Source organism: Streptopelia decaocto (assembly GCF_964273445.1).
Source record: "Streptopelia decaocto genome assembly, chromosome: 1".
Lineage (NCBI taxonomy): Eukaryota > Metazoa > Chordata > Aves > Columbiformes > Columbidae > Streptopelia > Streptopelia decaocto.
In genome coordinates, this window is record NC_138663.1 from 46,829,114 (window position 1) to 46,842,602 (window position 13,489).

Below are 13,489 nucleotides of genomic sequence, written 5' to 3' on the forward strand. Positions count from 1 at the left end.
TCCTACCAAGAAAGCTCCTTTCTGACACACCAGCCTTCTCCACAAGGTGCAGATGCCTTAAGGGGTTTTCACCCTAAACCCACTGCTTTCCTCCTTCACCCTGTGCTCAGACTTTCATTCCCATCCCTGCTTCACCCCCCAGCTCTGTCTGCGTGCCAGGTAGCGGCTTGAACCCTATCACTGAAATGATCAAAGCTGAAAGGCACTTAATTTCTGAGGGTTGTTTTTACTCCTGATGGTTGCAGTGATATAGTCAGCAGCACAGCCCCATTGTACAGTTAGCCTGGCAGAGAAAGTGGCTCTGGCTGGACAGCAATCTCTCTGGTGGCTTGGTCTCATGGAAGACAAAGTTTTGTGGAACTGCTCCTTCCTGACAGAGGTCTGTCAAAGGGGCTTCAGTGTAATGAGAGTGGGGGATCCAGAAGATCTGCTCAGTGAGGCCTTCAGGTGCTTGTGGGGCAGGGTGAGAAGAATGGGAAGAAAGGTGGAAATGAAGGGATGAAACTCAGTGGGTCCAGACGGAACTGTGAGTGCTGTCAGAATGGATATGGGGTTAGAGGAGGCTTTACTGGGGAGAAAGAGATAGCTGAGCTTCAAGTTGAGGAGAAGAGTATTGAAGGTAGTTGTCCTATCTTTTACTGGACAAATATAGCTAGAAAAAGCTCAGACACACTTCGGAGCACGCTGGCTTTTCAGTGACACGGAGATGGGCTTGTGTGCCTGACAATATGTCTGTTTTTATGCCCCAATACACAATTTAATAAAAATTAGGGCCTGTCTTTGAAAATATTGCATTTGTTATGTCCTGAGACCATCACAACTCCAACAGTCACCCTGTTACAATCAGAAGTAGAGACAGAATGAAATTTGGGCAACTGGCAGTTGAATTGGAGGAAAAATTCAAAGGCAGTTCTTCTTGCTGGCTTTCCCAAGGTCATGTTAAAAAAGGGCCTCCGACTTCCTTACATAGTCTCTGCCCAGCAGTAGATTTTACATTCTCTAGGGTCTCTAGAGTTCAAACCCATTTAATGTCTAAGAATGCTCGCCTCTGTTACATGGCCAAGTTCTGCTTGGCTTGCTCCAAAATGAGCAGAACTACCCAAATAGTAGAGATGACCAGGATCAGTCTCTTCCTGAATATCTTTGTGCTCAATTTCTCCTGATCTTTACCGGATAAACTGCCTCAAGCTAAATACGTCCATCAACATACATGTCAGAGCTCTGTCCCTAAGCTTGCCGCGGTGCGGACACTGTGTGAAAGAAGTCCCCTAGCATGTGATAACATACTGCCTTCATGTTTCTAGTTTGGTGAAGGGTAAGTGATGGTATACGGTTTCAGGGAAGACTGCTGATCTGCAATTTCTTCAGGAAATTGTAATGTTCACTTAGACACTATGCTTAGTCTGCACACATTAAGCCCACTGGCGAAAAGATAGCCACAATTTAAGTTAATTGTACAGTTGCTGGAAACAATAAAAGAAGAGTTCTCTTTGTAGTTAGTCCTCCCACTCGTGGGATCAGCTAGTTTCATGTCCTTACTATCTCACACCACAAAACTGCGGGGAGAAAACAGTAATTCTTGGCTCTTTTTTTTTTTTGAAGTAGAGGAAGCAAGGAAAGGACATTTTTGTATTCTGTACAGCTTTATTCAGCAGCAAGCTTACATTTAATGGCAACTTTCAAGTGTCTCACAAAAGATTACCACACCTATTCTGAGGAGTATTGGCAGTGGAACTGTCACTTTATTGTGAAGAAAGAAAACAAGACAAAAGGAAGTAAAATAGAGGTAAATAGTGTCAGGACTTTCTGGATCTAGATTTAGGTTTAGTTTATTAGAGTCTGTTCAAAGGGGAGGTGGGCTGTTTTCAAAAGATTTTTTGATAAAATGTGATCAAGTAGTAATGCTTCCAGACATTTTTTTTTTTCCAATTTACAACATAAGGCTGTGGAACAGGTAAGCAGGCAGTATTCTGTCTCATCAGTCTCCAAATCTGGAGAAAGTGAGAGAAGGGGAAATACGCTGTTTGCCTCTGAAGTACTTGCTGTTGACTCCAAAGGATCCCTGAGCTTCTCGTTGATAGGAGAAAGCTTTTCTTCAGGTGTAAGGACACTGTCTTGGATATTATGGACTTGGTCTCAAACCCAGGCAAGAGTTAGATATCACTGTGCAAAGAACTTTACCCTGGGCATTCAGGAGGAACCTTCAGTAGCTCTGTGCCTGTTTATTCCCCAAAAGAACAGTTTCTAGGTGCTTTCTGAGGACAAATGCTGGTGGAAGCAAATGCCAAACCACGCCACCACATTAAGGCCAGCGTAGCTGCTGAAAAAAAGTAGACTGCTCCCCCTTCCTTCTCCCAGTCAGTCATTCCTGTTCTTATAGAAACCTCCTTACAATTGCAGTGTAAGCATTTGTATGACCTTGTGGGGAAGTATATTGGAAAAATTGCATATTTTTTTCCCCAGGGGCTCTTTTTCAGCTGGATCAGTTCCCCGGTCTGGTTCACCATGTAGCCACACAAATATTTATGATGGCACAGTACAACAGATGATCTGGGAGAAGATGTGGGAGTGGGAGAAAGCACGGATTGCTTTATTGACAATCATGTTCACTTAAAAGAATACCAGACTGTAGCTTAAAGAAGAAAGGAATAGTAGTGGGATGACTTGTCTGAGAAGTGAGTTGAGGCTTTTGCAGAAATGAAAACATAGCTTTGAATGTCAAATGGTGCAATTACAGGGGGTGAAGATCAGGTAACGCAGCCATTTCCAAATGATGCAGTCGGCAGGCAAGGAGATTTTCAGTATTTCAGCCACTCTGAATCTTTACTGTGAGGGAGATGGGAAGTGAAAGATGCAAATGATGAATCAAAACAGCTCCAAAAAGCAGTGGATCTGCATGTGGGTGACCTTCTACTCCCATGGGATCTGCAGGCTCTGAAGTGAGATCCTATGTGAGATTGTTTTGGATAAATATGTTGCTCTCTGTGTGTTTGTGTGTGTGTGCATGTATACAGGTTGGGATTCTGTGAGATGTTTTTATGTGGTTTTCTTCTCTTGAAGGTGCTCATTGTGGGTTCCTTTTGCAAAAGGTTGTCACCAGAAGGAGAATATAACCCACAGATTTATTTACCCCTATTTTCTTACTAAGCTGTGCTACTTCCAGCAGTATTCTGGGCCCTGCACACTGCAGTGGCACAACAGCCTGGCCAAGTCCTGACAGAAAGATGACGTGGGGTTCCATGACCCGTGTTGCCAGTGTATTTGCTTTAATACGTCTGGGTTTTATGCCAAAACATCCTAGTTCCAATACATCCAGGTGGACAGGAGAGAAACTGAATAACTGTTGTTCCCTGCTTTATGAGGCTCTATTGCATTTTATAAAACCCTTCAGAGATAACTCCCAGTCCAGAAGGGAGCTCAGGACATTTATCATTATTAAATTAATGAAGTTGCCAAGTCAATTCAAAGTCTTACAGCTACATGTGTGCTGAAACACTTTGCTGGACAGTGGTCCAAAAATGCTGGTCTACGTCTCTGCTGCCGTCTCGAGCAACAGCTCGTATCTTGTCTTTTTCTTCAGGCTTTAAGATATAACTTAGGCACATCAAGCTAATTTTGAACTTGTTAGCTCAGCTACCTACAGCAGTCTAGCTAGAAGGGCAAGTTGTTCACCAAAAAAATTCATGCCAGAAAATCAAGGTAAATTAGGCAGCACTCAGCTATGTGGTTCTGCAGGTTCATGGCTGTCTCTGCCCCAAAACACCAAAGTTTGGGTCTTTTCACACTGGGCCTTGTTTTTGGGGTAGTCATACAGTTACGTTGTAATGGGCTGTGCTTCTTGCATTCTACTGAGATAAGGTTTCCTTGTTTACACCTGTATTTTAAAAGATTTTGTACCCCACTATTGTGTATAGTCTCATAGTTACATGTGAGGTGAGATAAGGGCATTTGTGCTCTGCAGTCAGTGTTGCGAGAGGATAGACTCTGTGCAAGTACTTTGATTCTAGACTAAATGCCAAGTCTGATTGAGCGTGGCAGTTCTTGTATTAATGTTCCTGAGGACATATGAACCAGTTCCTTTGAGAAATGTTTTTTAATGAATGAAGGTCTGAATATCCAAGTGAGTCTTCATTATTCACTGGTACTTTATTTCAGTAGATGCAATTTCAGTCAGTATCTCCCTAGCTTTTAAGTGAATGATGTTATTATACCTCCACTTCTTCAGAGGCTCTTAGGATCTGCGGTGAGATCAAAGATGTCAACCACTCTGTGATCTTCATTGAAAGCAAAATACAACAGGGAGTGGGCTGGCTCAGGCAGTGAAAAGATCTTTTAAAAATCTTTGTCTCTTCAGACTGTAATAACGAAGCAATGATTCTCACATGGTTAAAGGATGCAGGGTAAGAAGCAGAACAGTGCTGGCATCAGACAGTTTGGTAGTTTCCCTCTTTTGCCTGTGGGGAAGGTCCTTTCCAGAGCATTACAAATTCTTTGTTGCCCCTGCATTTAACAATATTGTAGGAAACCTGAAGGGTAGGAATGACCTTGGGAATGAGTTTGCAGTTCCAGCTCCTGTGAATTTAAGGACAGGGCTTATAAAGCTATGAGTGAAAAGGAAGCGAAAACATTCTCTTCATCAGTTCCAGGAGCAGAAAGAACAGCAACATTTTTCTTAGTAATTCTGCGCCTCTGCATGTCAGTGTGGGTGCCATGTGGGCACCCGCAGCCCTGAGCCCCTGCCCAGCAGCCTCCCAGGACTCCCCTTACCCTGCCCACAGCCCAGGACCCCATTTCAGCCCCCTGGGGCTGTTGGTTGCTTCTCTGGTGATGCTGCAGCAGGGATGGTCTCCAGCTCTCCACAACCCTGCCCAGCCATGGAACCGCAAGCTGGGCCTACCCATGGGTCCCTGTCCCATCTCCAGGGAGGGGCTCAATGCCCAGGGCTGGGGCTGCCTCAGGTACCCTGGTGCCCCCCTGGCAGCCCTGTTCTGGGCTCTGCTCTGCCACCCTGCATGGGGACCCCCCCACACCCCAACCCCAGGAAGCCCCCAGCCCTCGCGGGGTGCCGACGGTTAGGTTGTTTTTGCTGGAATGCAGCCAGAACTTTTCTGAGGGCTTTTTCGTTGTGCTTTCTCAGATGCATGAATACATCTGAGCTGACTAAAAATATTCTTATCTATTATTCAATAATCTCTTCATCTTTCACCTTGCTGCTGGGTTGCTTTGTAAAACTTTAACAACAAGCTCTTTTGATTGAAGTGGAGATAAGGAGTCAGCTCATGTGTGCAGATTTTTTTGCTGGAGAACAGTTGGGAACCCCATGCATATTTGGTCTGTCTGCTCGTTACAAGACCTATAGGCACTACTGTAAGAAGGTGCTTGTTTGTCTCCACAGACATTTTGAATACGTAACATAAGACAAACATGTTCTTTAACCTTTACTTAAAAATATCTATTGCAAAAGCACTGAGCTTGACTCTAATATCCAGAATAGCAAATGAGCTGGTCACTAATGTAAAGCAAGGTTCAAAATAGTGTTTTCACTACTGTATTTTTTTTCATTTCAATGATTATTTTTCATCAGTGACAGAATGTTTGGTGAAAGTGTTTGATAATATTCCCTTAAAGAGTTTATGATGTGAGGCTGAAAGAGGAGGAGGAATAGGGGGGCAGTTACCTAATGTGAGAAGAATGAGCAGACCACAACAACCCCCCGCCCCTCTTATCTTGTTCTGGGTATTATAACACAGTTCTGGTTTTAGAAATCTGTGATTTCTTTTTTTCCTCCCCCCCCAAAAAAAGGGAATGTGTTTTTCAACTAGATTGTGAAGAGGAATTGGCATCCTCCAGCCTGCTCAACCTGAGCATGCATTGTGCACAGGCAGCGTGAGAACGTCTGTCTCATGAAGATACCTGCTCAGGAGTGATAAGGGAAGCCTAAGTCTAATCCAGGGCATGGTATATGCATGCTCTGAAATGTGAGCCCTACCTATGTCAGGAAATTCACTATGAAGTATCTATCTGAGTGGTTGCCCTAGTATAGATAGGTGGATACCTGTCAGCTGCTGTGGCTTTTGCCACAGAGGTGGTAGGTGCAGTAGCAGTAGCTTCTCCACGCTACCCAAAGAATCTCTTTCTCTTGAGACATCCCTCCAGGTTTCCTATGTAAGCAGGACTGAAAAGTAGACCATCTGTTTTTTCAGTACTTCCCTGCATCACAATCCTGAAGGAAAGGAGGGTTAAAAGCATGAAAGAAAAAATCTTGTTAATTAACTATACTGAGAAAATACACATAACTTGCACAAAACACAGTTGTGTTTAATAATGTGGTAGCTTGTCACAAATTTCTGCCCTTGCTCATTCCAAGGACAAATGAAGTTTAACATTTGGATAGTTAGGAGACATTTCACCTCATACATTTTAACACCGCATTTCCCCTGTATAGTGTCGAGTGTAGTTATTCTAATTTTATCTTCTGTAATGGTTTCCTAATTTTATTGTTGTGGCTGTTGTTCCCTCAGGGCATTTGGAAATGAGATTCAGCATTTAAAAAAGACCTTAGCTGTATCAGACTTTCAATAATTAAATCAATGAAAAGAATATTTCTGACTATAAATACTTTAACATGGATACTTGAAGAGTTGCTACCATTTGTTCAGTGCTGAGTTTTCCAGCTGTGTTTCATCTGACTGTTTCTTTGTCCTGGTGATATTCCACACAGATCTGGAAACCTCCATTCAGAAGAACCAGCGGATTACATGTTTTCCACTAAAGCATTTGTCAGATGTGGTGGAGTCCACAGGAAGCCTTTCAAAACACAAGACGACTGTGTAGCCAGTGCGGTGTTATGGCATTATGACCAAGAAGCTATTTTCACTTTGAAGCAACAGCAGACATTTCCTCTGAGATATAAATAGGTGCAATTTTTCTTTGACTTATATGAAAAAGTTGGCTACTCTACATCTGGAAGGAGATATGTATATGGTTAGGTAGGACTCTGGGGGTTTCCAGCAGAGGCTCTTCTTCACCTTTGTAAAAAGGTGACCAGTGTCTTGCTATTTGTGCCTTCCCAGGAGATGAGATTTTCTCTTGAGGAAACTCTTCTCTGGGTCTCGTCACGGGCTGCAGCTTGTCTGCTCTGCCTTGCACCCCTCCAGCATTTTTATCTGAATCATTCAGGGCATCTGGAGGTAAAAGGAAAGCCCCTGAGCAAGTGCTTTGTGATGATCAGGTGCTCACTTCCCCTGGTGGCCATAGCATCAGCAGAGAAGAATCAGCAAAGGTGTCAGTGAGGCCCACATTTGCAGACTTCCCAATTTACACGTCTGTAGATTACTCAAACAGGATAATGCGTTTAAAGAAAATATTATCTTGCTGGGTCTTGTTTGACAAATATCAGCCTGGAGCAAGTTTTTATAGCCAAAATACAATGGCCTGATAGCAGTGTTTATGATAGAAATTCTGCCAGCTATTTGATGCCAGCAACAAACACACTGGCCACTTAGTCACTGGAAGACTTTGTTGTCAAAACGACTTGTTTCTTTTGCAGATGGAAATATGTTTGGGAAATATTGTTTGGTGCTTCTAAGAGTAAAGGCTCCATGCTGGTTAGTGGTTAGCCAAGCCCACAGGCGCTGCCTGCAAACCTTCCCACGTGGTGCTGCCAGGAACAATAAGGGCTGGTGGGTCAGCAGAACTTTCCGTCGTCAGGCTGGTTGGCAGAGGAGGTGGGATCCGCTCCTCACACCCCGCTGTGGCCGCAGAACTGCTGTGGCAGCTCTCCCGTGGCACGGAGAGGGAAGGGTCGTGCCCGTATGAGGGACATGTGCTGCATGTCAGTCACACGTGGCTTGGAGAAAAAGCAGCGTGTGCCCTAAGCCAGGACATGCAGCACATCCCAGCTTGGATACTCATCACTTACCAGGGCTACCACATCATGGCTGCCTGCAGATAGGACTCTTCTATCAGGTTAAATAGACAAGGATCTCTTTATTAGGGTATTTTTGATGGGAAACATTCCCATGAGGCACCAGGGCACTGTGGCTTCCTAAACTCTTTTGACTACCCTGTGTGTCACTGGGGGGTGGATTTTGTTCAGCTCAAGGCAAATGCTTTTTGATCTTCATGTGATTTCCCAGACTTGGAGCACTCTTGAGTAAAGAACACCAAATACAGAATCATTTTGGTTGGAAGAGACCCTCAGGATCATCGAGTCCAACCATAACCTAACTCTAGCACTAAACCATGTCCCTAAGAACCTCGTCTGAATGGCTTTTAAACACCTCCAGGGATGGTGACTCCACCACTTCCCTGGGCAGCCTGTTCCAATGCCTGACAACCCTTTCCGTGAAGAATTTTTTCCTACTATCCAATCTAAACCTCCCCTGACACAACTTGAGGCCGTTTCCTCTTGTCCTATCACTTGCTACTTGTGAGAATAGACCAACACCAAAATCATATAGTATTTCTACAGCAGTGTTACTGAATAGCATTCAGTGCCCTTGTGCCAAAAAAGTTATTACTCAGCAAGCTTGTGACAGGGGACTTTGCCCTCGTGGAACTGCAGGATAACCTTTCTGCAGATACGCCCTTGGGAGATACTCGGAAACGATGGTCTCACGTGTTGGTATGGGCAAAAACTAACTAGAATTTGGATAAAAATGAGAATGTATTTGCTGAGCCATTCTCGGTAGCACAATAGCTCATACAGTAATGCATTTGTTGTCATTGGCCTGGTTTCAGTAGCAGAGTATGTTCAGCTCATACTCAATCATATAAAAAAAACATGAAAATGACACTGTCATCCAAGACCACTGAGCTTCAGCTTACATGGTACATCACCTGTTTTCAGTTGGGATCAATTTGAAGAAAATTATTGCCAGTTGCATTTCGTTATTTCACCAAAAAGAGGGCTGCATTTTTGTTCTCCAGAAAGTTGCTGAATCACATCACTGTGCACAATACATTCCTCAAATGGCCTCTCTCTAATGATGCAAGACAAAAAAATAAAAAGAAAAAGGCAAACCTGTATCAAAAGATGAAACACGTTATATGGGTTAGCTGAGGAAAAGTAATATTATCTTTTTTTAATGCCTCATGCCGCAGTGCCTGGGAATTGAAGGGCATAGAGTGTTCCTTTCCTCTTTTACTGCTGCGTGATCTGTACTTAACTATTTATGTTGCAATCCTAAGACCTGCTCTCGCTCCCCAGGAGACAAACACTGAAGTATTATTAGACCTTAGTGCGTGGGGGGAAGAGCTCTTAGTATAATTTTAATGTATAAATATTGTATGCTTTATGCCAGTCCTTAGATTTTCACAGGAATCTAAGTTAGCTGGTGCACACTCTGGTGGCCAGTCTTTCTACAAAGAGAATTTGCAGGTACAACATGGTAAATAACGCTTGTGTATTTACCATGTATTGCACACCACTTTATCATTTGTAATTGTTATTTTTACGTTGAGAACACGTATACTACTCAGTCAAGCATCTTACAAAGGTCATTGCTCCTAAACAGGTATTTTTCAGTTGCTAGGCTTTTGATCTCAATGGCTGAATCTGACTTTGTTTGATAAGATCCAGTTTCTGCTAAACATTTTTTGGTCACATCTGCCTATTTGTTTCAAAAAGTAAAAGAATAAGAAAAAAAAATATTCTCTGTTTTGTTGGACTATAATAAACATGGTAAGGCAAAGTAGGGTCTTGGTACAGATTTGTGTCACGCTCAGCAAATGCAGTTCTGACTAGGCCGGGCTTCTGGGCTTTACAGTCATACAGATAACTGCCAGCTTTCTGGACCTACAATACAGGTATACATGAGTTACAGATTTTTAGAAATTATTGTGTATGCGTATGTAAATTACAGTAAACATAATGTTCAATTCAGGTATATAGCCTCTACTGACAGTAACTAACTCTTTGATATTTCTGTATATTCTGTTTTTTGAAGGCAGTTTTAGTATTGGTTATGCTTAATACTGCTTCTCTTATGTTGTCTGTGACATACAGTTATGCATTTTCTAGTTATTCTTTTTGTTCAACAGGAAACGCCAGGCTTTTCTTGTTGCATTCTTCCCTTACTCATAGGCAGCACTCTATTCGGCTGTGGGTGTTGGAAGATGAAATTCAATTTCTAATCCAGCAAATCTCCATCCCGCAATGTGCTGCAGTACCAGGACACCACAGTGACCGCAGCAGAGGGAAAACACTGAAAGATTCTTGACCGCTTGCGAGGCTCAGGTGTGAACCTGAAGAAGACAGAAAGAGGAGAAGATGGTGGATGTGGATCTGCAGCCCTCCTACCCATGCCCAGGCTGCTGCTGCTCCCCCTGCTTGCAGGGTAACTTGCTCTGGCCCTCGGGATGCTCCCTAAGACATTTTCATCCTCTGACTGTGTTTCTCCTTTCTCTCAGGGTCCTCACTTAAGGCTGGAAGTGCCTGTCACTCAGGAAAAGAAGGTGACCTACTCCCTCTATAGGCTTTCGTGGTTGTTGCTTTTATGAACCAGCCATCCAGGGGATCAGAGCTGCAGTCAGGCTTTGAAGGCTGGCAAAAACTCCAAACTGAGACATATTTTGTATTTCTTTTAAATTTACAGATTATTTTTGTGTGTGTATCTGTGTGACTATGTATATGTGTGTGTATGCATGTATGTGTATATATATACACATTCTCTAACACCTATGGATAGTTTTTTTTCCTGCCAAACCCACATTGGAGCAATTTTTATTCTTTAGTCTTAGTCTTTTTTAAACCAACGCATGATCCTTTTGTGTGTGAACTTCCTGTTTGTTAACAGTTTACGATAGTGCCTTTCTGACTGTTCTACCCTTATAAAGCAGAAGAGACACCCTCTGAACAGGCAGTTCCATGAACCCAAGCACAATTCCTCCCTAGTGCCCGTTGTCCCAATGTTTTTTCTCTACACGCTGTCCCATGGCCCAACCTCTCCCTTGCACCAGCACTGTGGTTTCTGGCATCATTGTTAGGACAGGACAAGGGGTGATGGTTTTAAACTAAAAGAGGGGAGATTCAGGCTGGACATGAGGAAGAATTTTTTTACAATGAGGTTGGTGAAACACTGGCACAGGTTGCCCAGAGAGGTGGTAGATGCCCCATCCCTAGAAACATTCAGGGCCAGGCTGGATGGGGCTCTGAGCAACCTGGTCCAGTTGAAGATGTCCCTGATTATTGCAGGGGAGTTGGACCAGATGACATTTAAAGGTCCCTTCCAACCCAAACCATTCTAAGATTCTAATGATTATGGTAAGAAAAGCAACCTGTATTAAGAACAACCCTGTGAATAAAAAAGGTGATTTGTAACTTGGATCAGCTCAGTGATTTGCTTTCCAGCACAGCCCCAACAACAGTTGCAGAGAAGCACGAGTGTGAAAAAGCAGCCGAGGCGAGGTGTGGATGGGAGGCAGACGCTCCCAAGCTGCCTCACAGCTGAAGTCCCCTTTGGTGAAACTGCAGCTGCTAGCATACCTTTGCTCTGGCACAGGTATCAGAGGGAATTCCCCTGCAGTGCCTGAAATAACACTTAAAGGAAGAACTGTCACATCTGTGAGTTATATATTAACTGCTATACATGACCTTTCAGAGAGTGGCAGAGTAACAATCTCACTGATAAAGAAAAACGGCAGGTTTTCCATTATGCAGGGCCCAGTTATTAACTCCTAGGAAAAGACTTCCCAGCTCTTTACATTAAATTATACCATTTTCAGTTCTTCCATACTTTCTTAAATGTGAAAAAATTGTTAAGATGTCTTCAATACTAAATAAATGCCTCTGGCTGTTTCTTGTGGGGAGCGAGGGGTCGAAGGCAGGAAAAGTTTTAGCTAGAATGTTGAAGCCATTTCCAAGGAAGTATCAGAAGAACAAAACACAAGCTTGCTTGAGTTACAGAAAAAAGTAATCTTAGCAGTCATTCAGCACTGTGCTCACTTTTCCTTCCCAAGGTCTGACCTTGCTTTGTGCTCAGCATTATCAGAGATCTGCTGCAATGAAGTTTGTGTCCATATGTCACTTAGGACACAAATGAAATGCTTTAACTTAAGCTTAAAAGCAAAACCTTGCCCGAGATGACAAAAATGAGTGCTAGATATGTCCGGTTAAATGACTAATGATTTATTTGTCTTTGAAGCCTCTGGTGAAAGTTGAGAAGCATAATGGTGAAAGAAAAAAATAACGTAAGTTACATAACACTTCACATGTGGAATGGATAATGCTCTGTTTTTATGCAGAAAAAAAGATGTTCTTAAATGGTTATATACATAGAAATAATTAGGATGATTTCATTTGGTGTCCAATGTCTTCTGTGCATATATTCAGGAGATTGAAACTTTTTGACTGAAGATGAGATTTTCAGAAAAGATCCTTCTTTTGGTCGGTATATTCCACTATTTAATGAAAAGAAACCTTGGCCATGTTTCAATTCAGTTGTTTGTATTTAAAGAGAATTTTAAAACCACAAGAATTATCCTTGTTTTAGACCTAATTATAATATTTTTGAATTGCAAAAAAATACCCCTTTTTTTCTTTTTTTCAAAGAACTTCTTACTTCAGTAGTAATATATTTGTTTCAAATAGTATGCTTGGATTTTATTGCATGGATTTTATGTGGTCAGCGCTTTAAGCATCCTAACATAATTACTAATATAAACCAAAATCCCTATGGTCTTTCTATCAGGAGCCCAGCTAGACAAGCACCTACAGAGACTCTTTTCCACTCCCTTGTTATGGGAAATATATTCTGCAAGGTGAAATAAGCAGGGGTTCAGGTACCGAAAGGCCAGTAATAATTACCAAACACCACAGGAGATTTGAGGGCAGGCCACGTTGAGGGTATGACATTACTCAAATACATTTTTGGGGAGAGAAGAAGTGACCGCCTTGGTCTACCTTGACTTCAGTAAAGCCTTTGACACAGTCTCCCACAGCATCCTCACAGCTAAGTTGAGGAGGTGTGGTCTAGACAATAGAGTAGTGAGGTGGGTTGCAAACTGGCTTAAGGAGAGAAGCCAGAGAGTGGTAGTCAATGGTGCGGAGTCTAGTTGGAGGCCAGTATCTAGTGGAGTGCCTCAGGGGTCAGTACTGGGGCCAGTATTATTCAGTATATTCATTAATGATTTAGACGAGGGAATAGAGTGTACTATGAGCAAGTTTGCTGATGACACTAAGCTGGGAGGTGTGGCTGACACGCCAGAAGGCTGTGCTGCCATCCAGCGAGACCTGGACAAGCTGGAGAGTTGGGCAGGGAATAACCTAATGAAATTTCACAAGGGCAAGTGTAGAGTCCTGCATCTGGGCAGGAACAACCCCAGGTTCCAGTATAGGTTGGGAAATTACATATTAGAGAGCAGTGTAGGGGAAAGGGACCTGTGGGTCCTGGTGGACAACAGGATGACCATGAGCCAGCACTGTGCCCTTGTGGCCAGGAAGGCCAATGGCATCCTGGGGTGTATTAGAAGGGGGGTGGTTAGTAGA

General features: G+C 43.0%; 1 long non-coding RNA gene across 3 annotated transcripts; it reads left to right on the forward strand.

Moving 5' to 3' along the window:
- The first annotated feature begins 2,692 nt into the window (after positions 1–2,692).
- On the forward strand, positions 2,693–11,750 carry LOC309443475. Of its 3 annotated transcripts, none has more exons than XR_014184796.1 (3): positions 2,693–2,939; positions 10,088–10,340; positions 10,414–11,750. It is a non-coding gene; the product is annotated as an uncharacterized lncRNA (long non-coding RNA). The 3 variants fall into 3 exon arrangements; XR_014184797.1 differs by having other exon boundaries at positions 10,171–10,340; XR_014184798.1 differs by lacking the exon at positions 2,693–2,939 and adding an exon at positions 6,728–6,917 and having other exon boundaries at positions 10,045–10,340.
- The last annotated feature ends 1,739 nt before the right edge of the window (positions 11,751–13,489 follow it).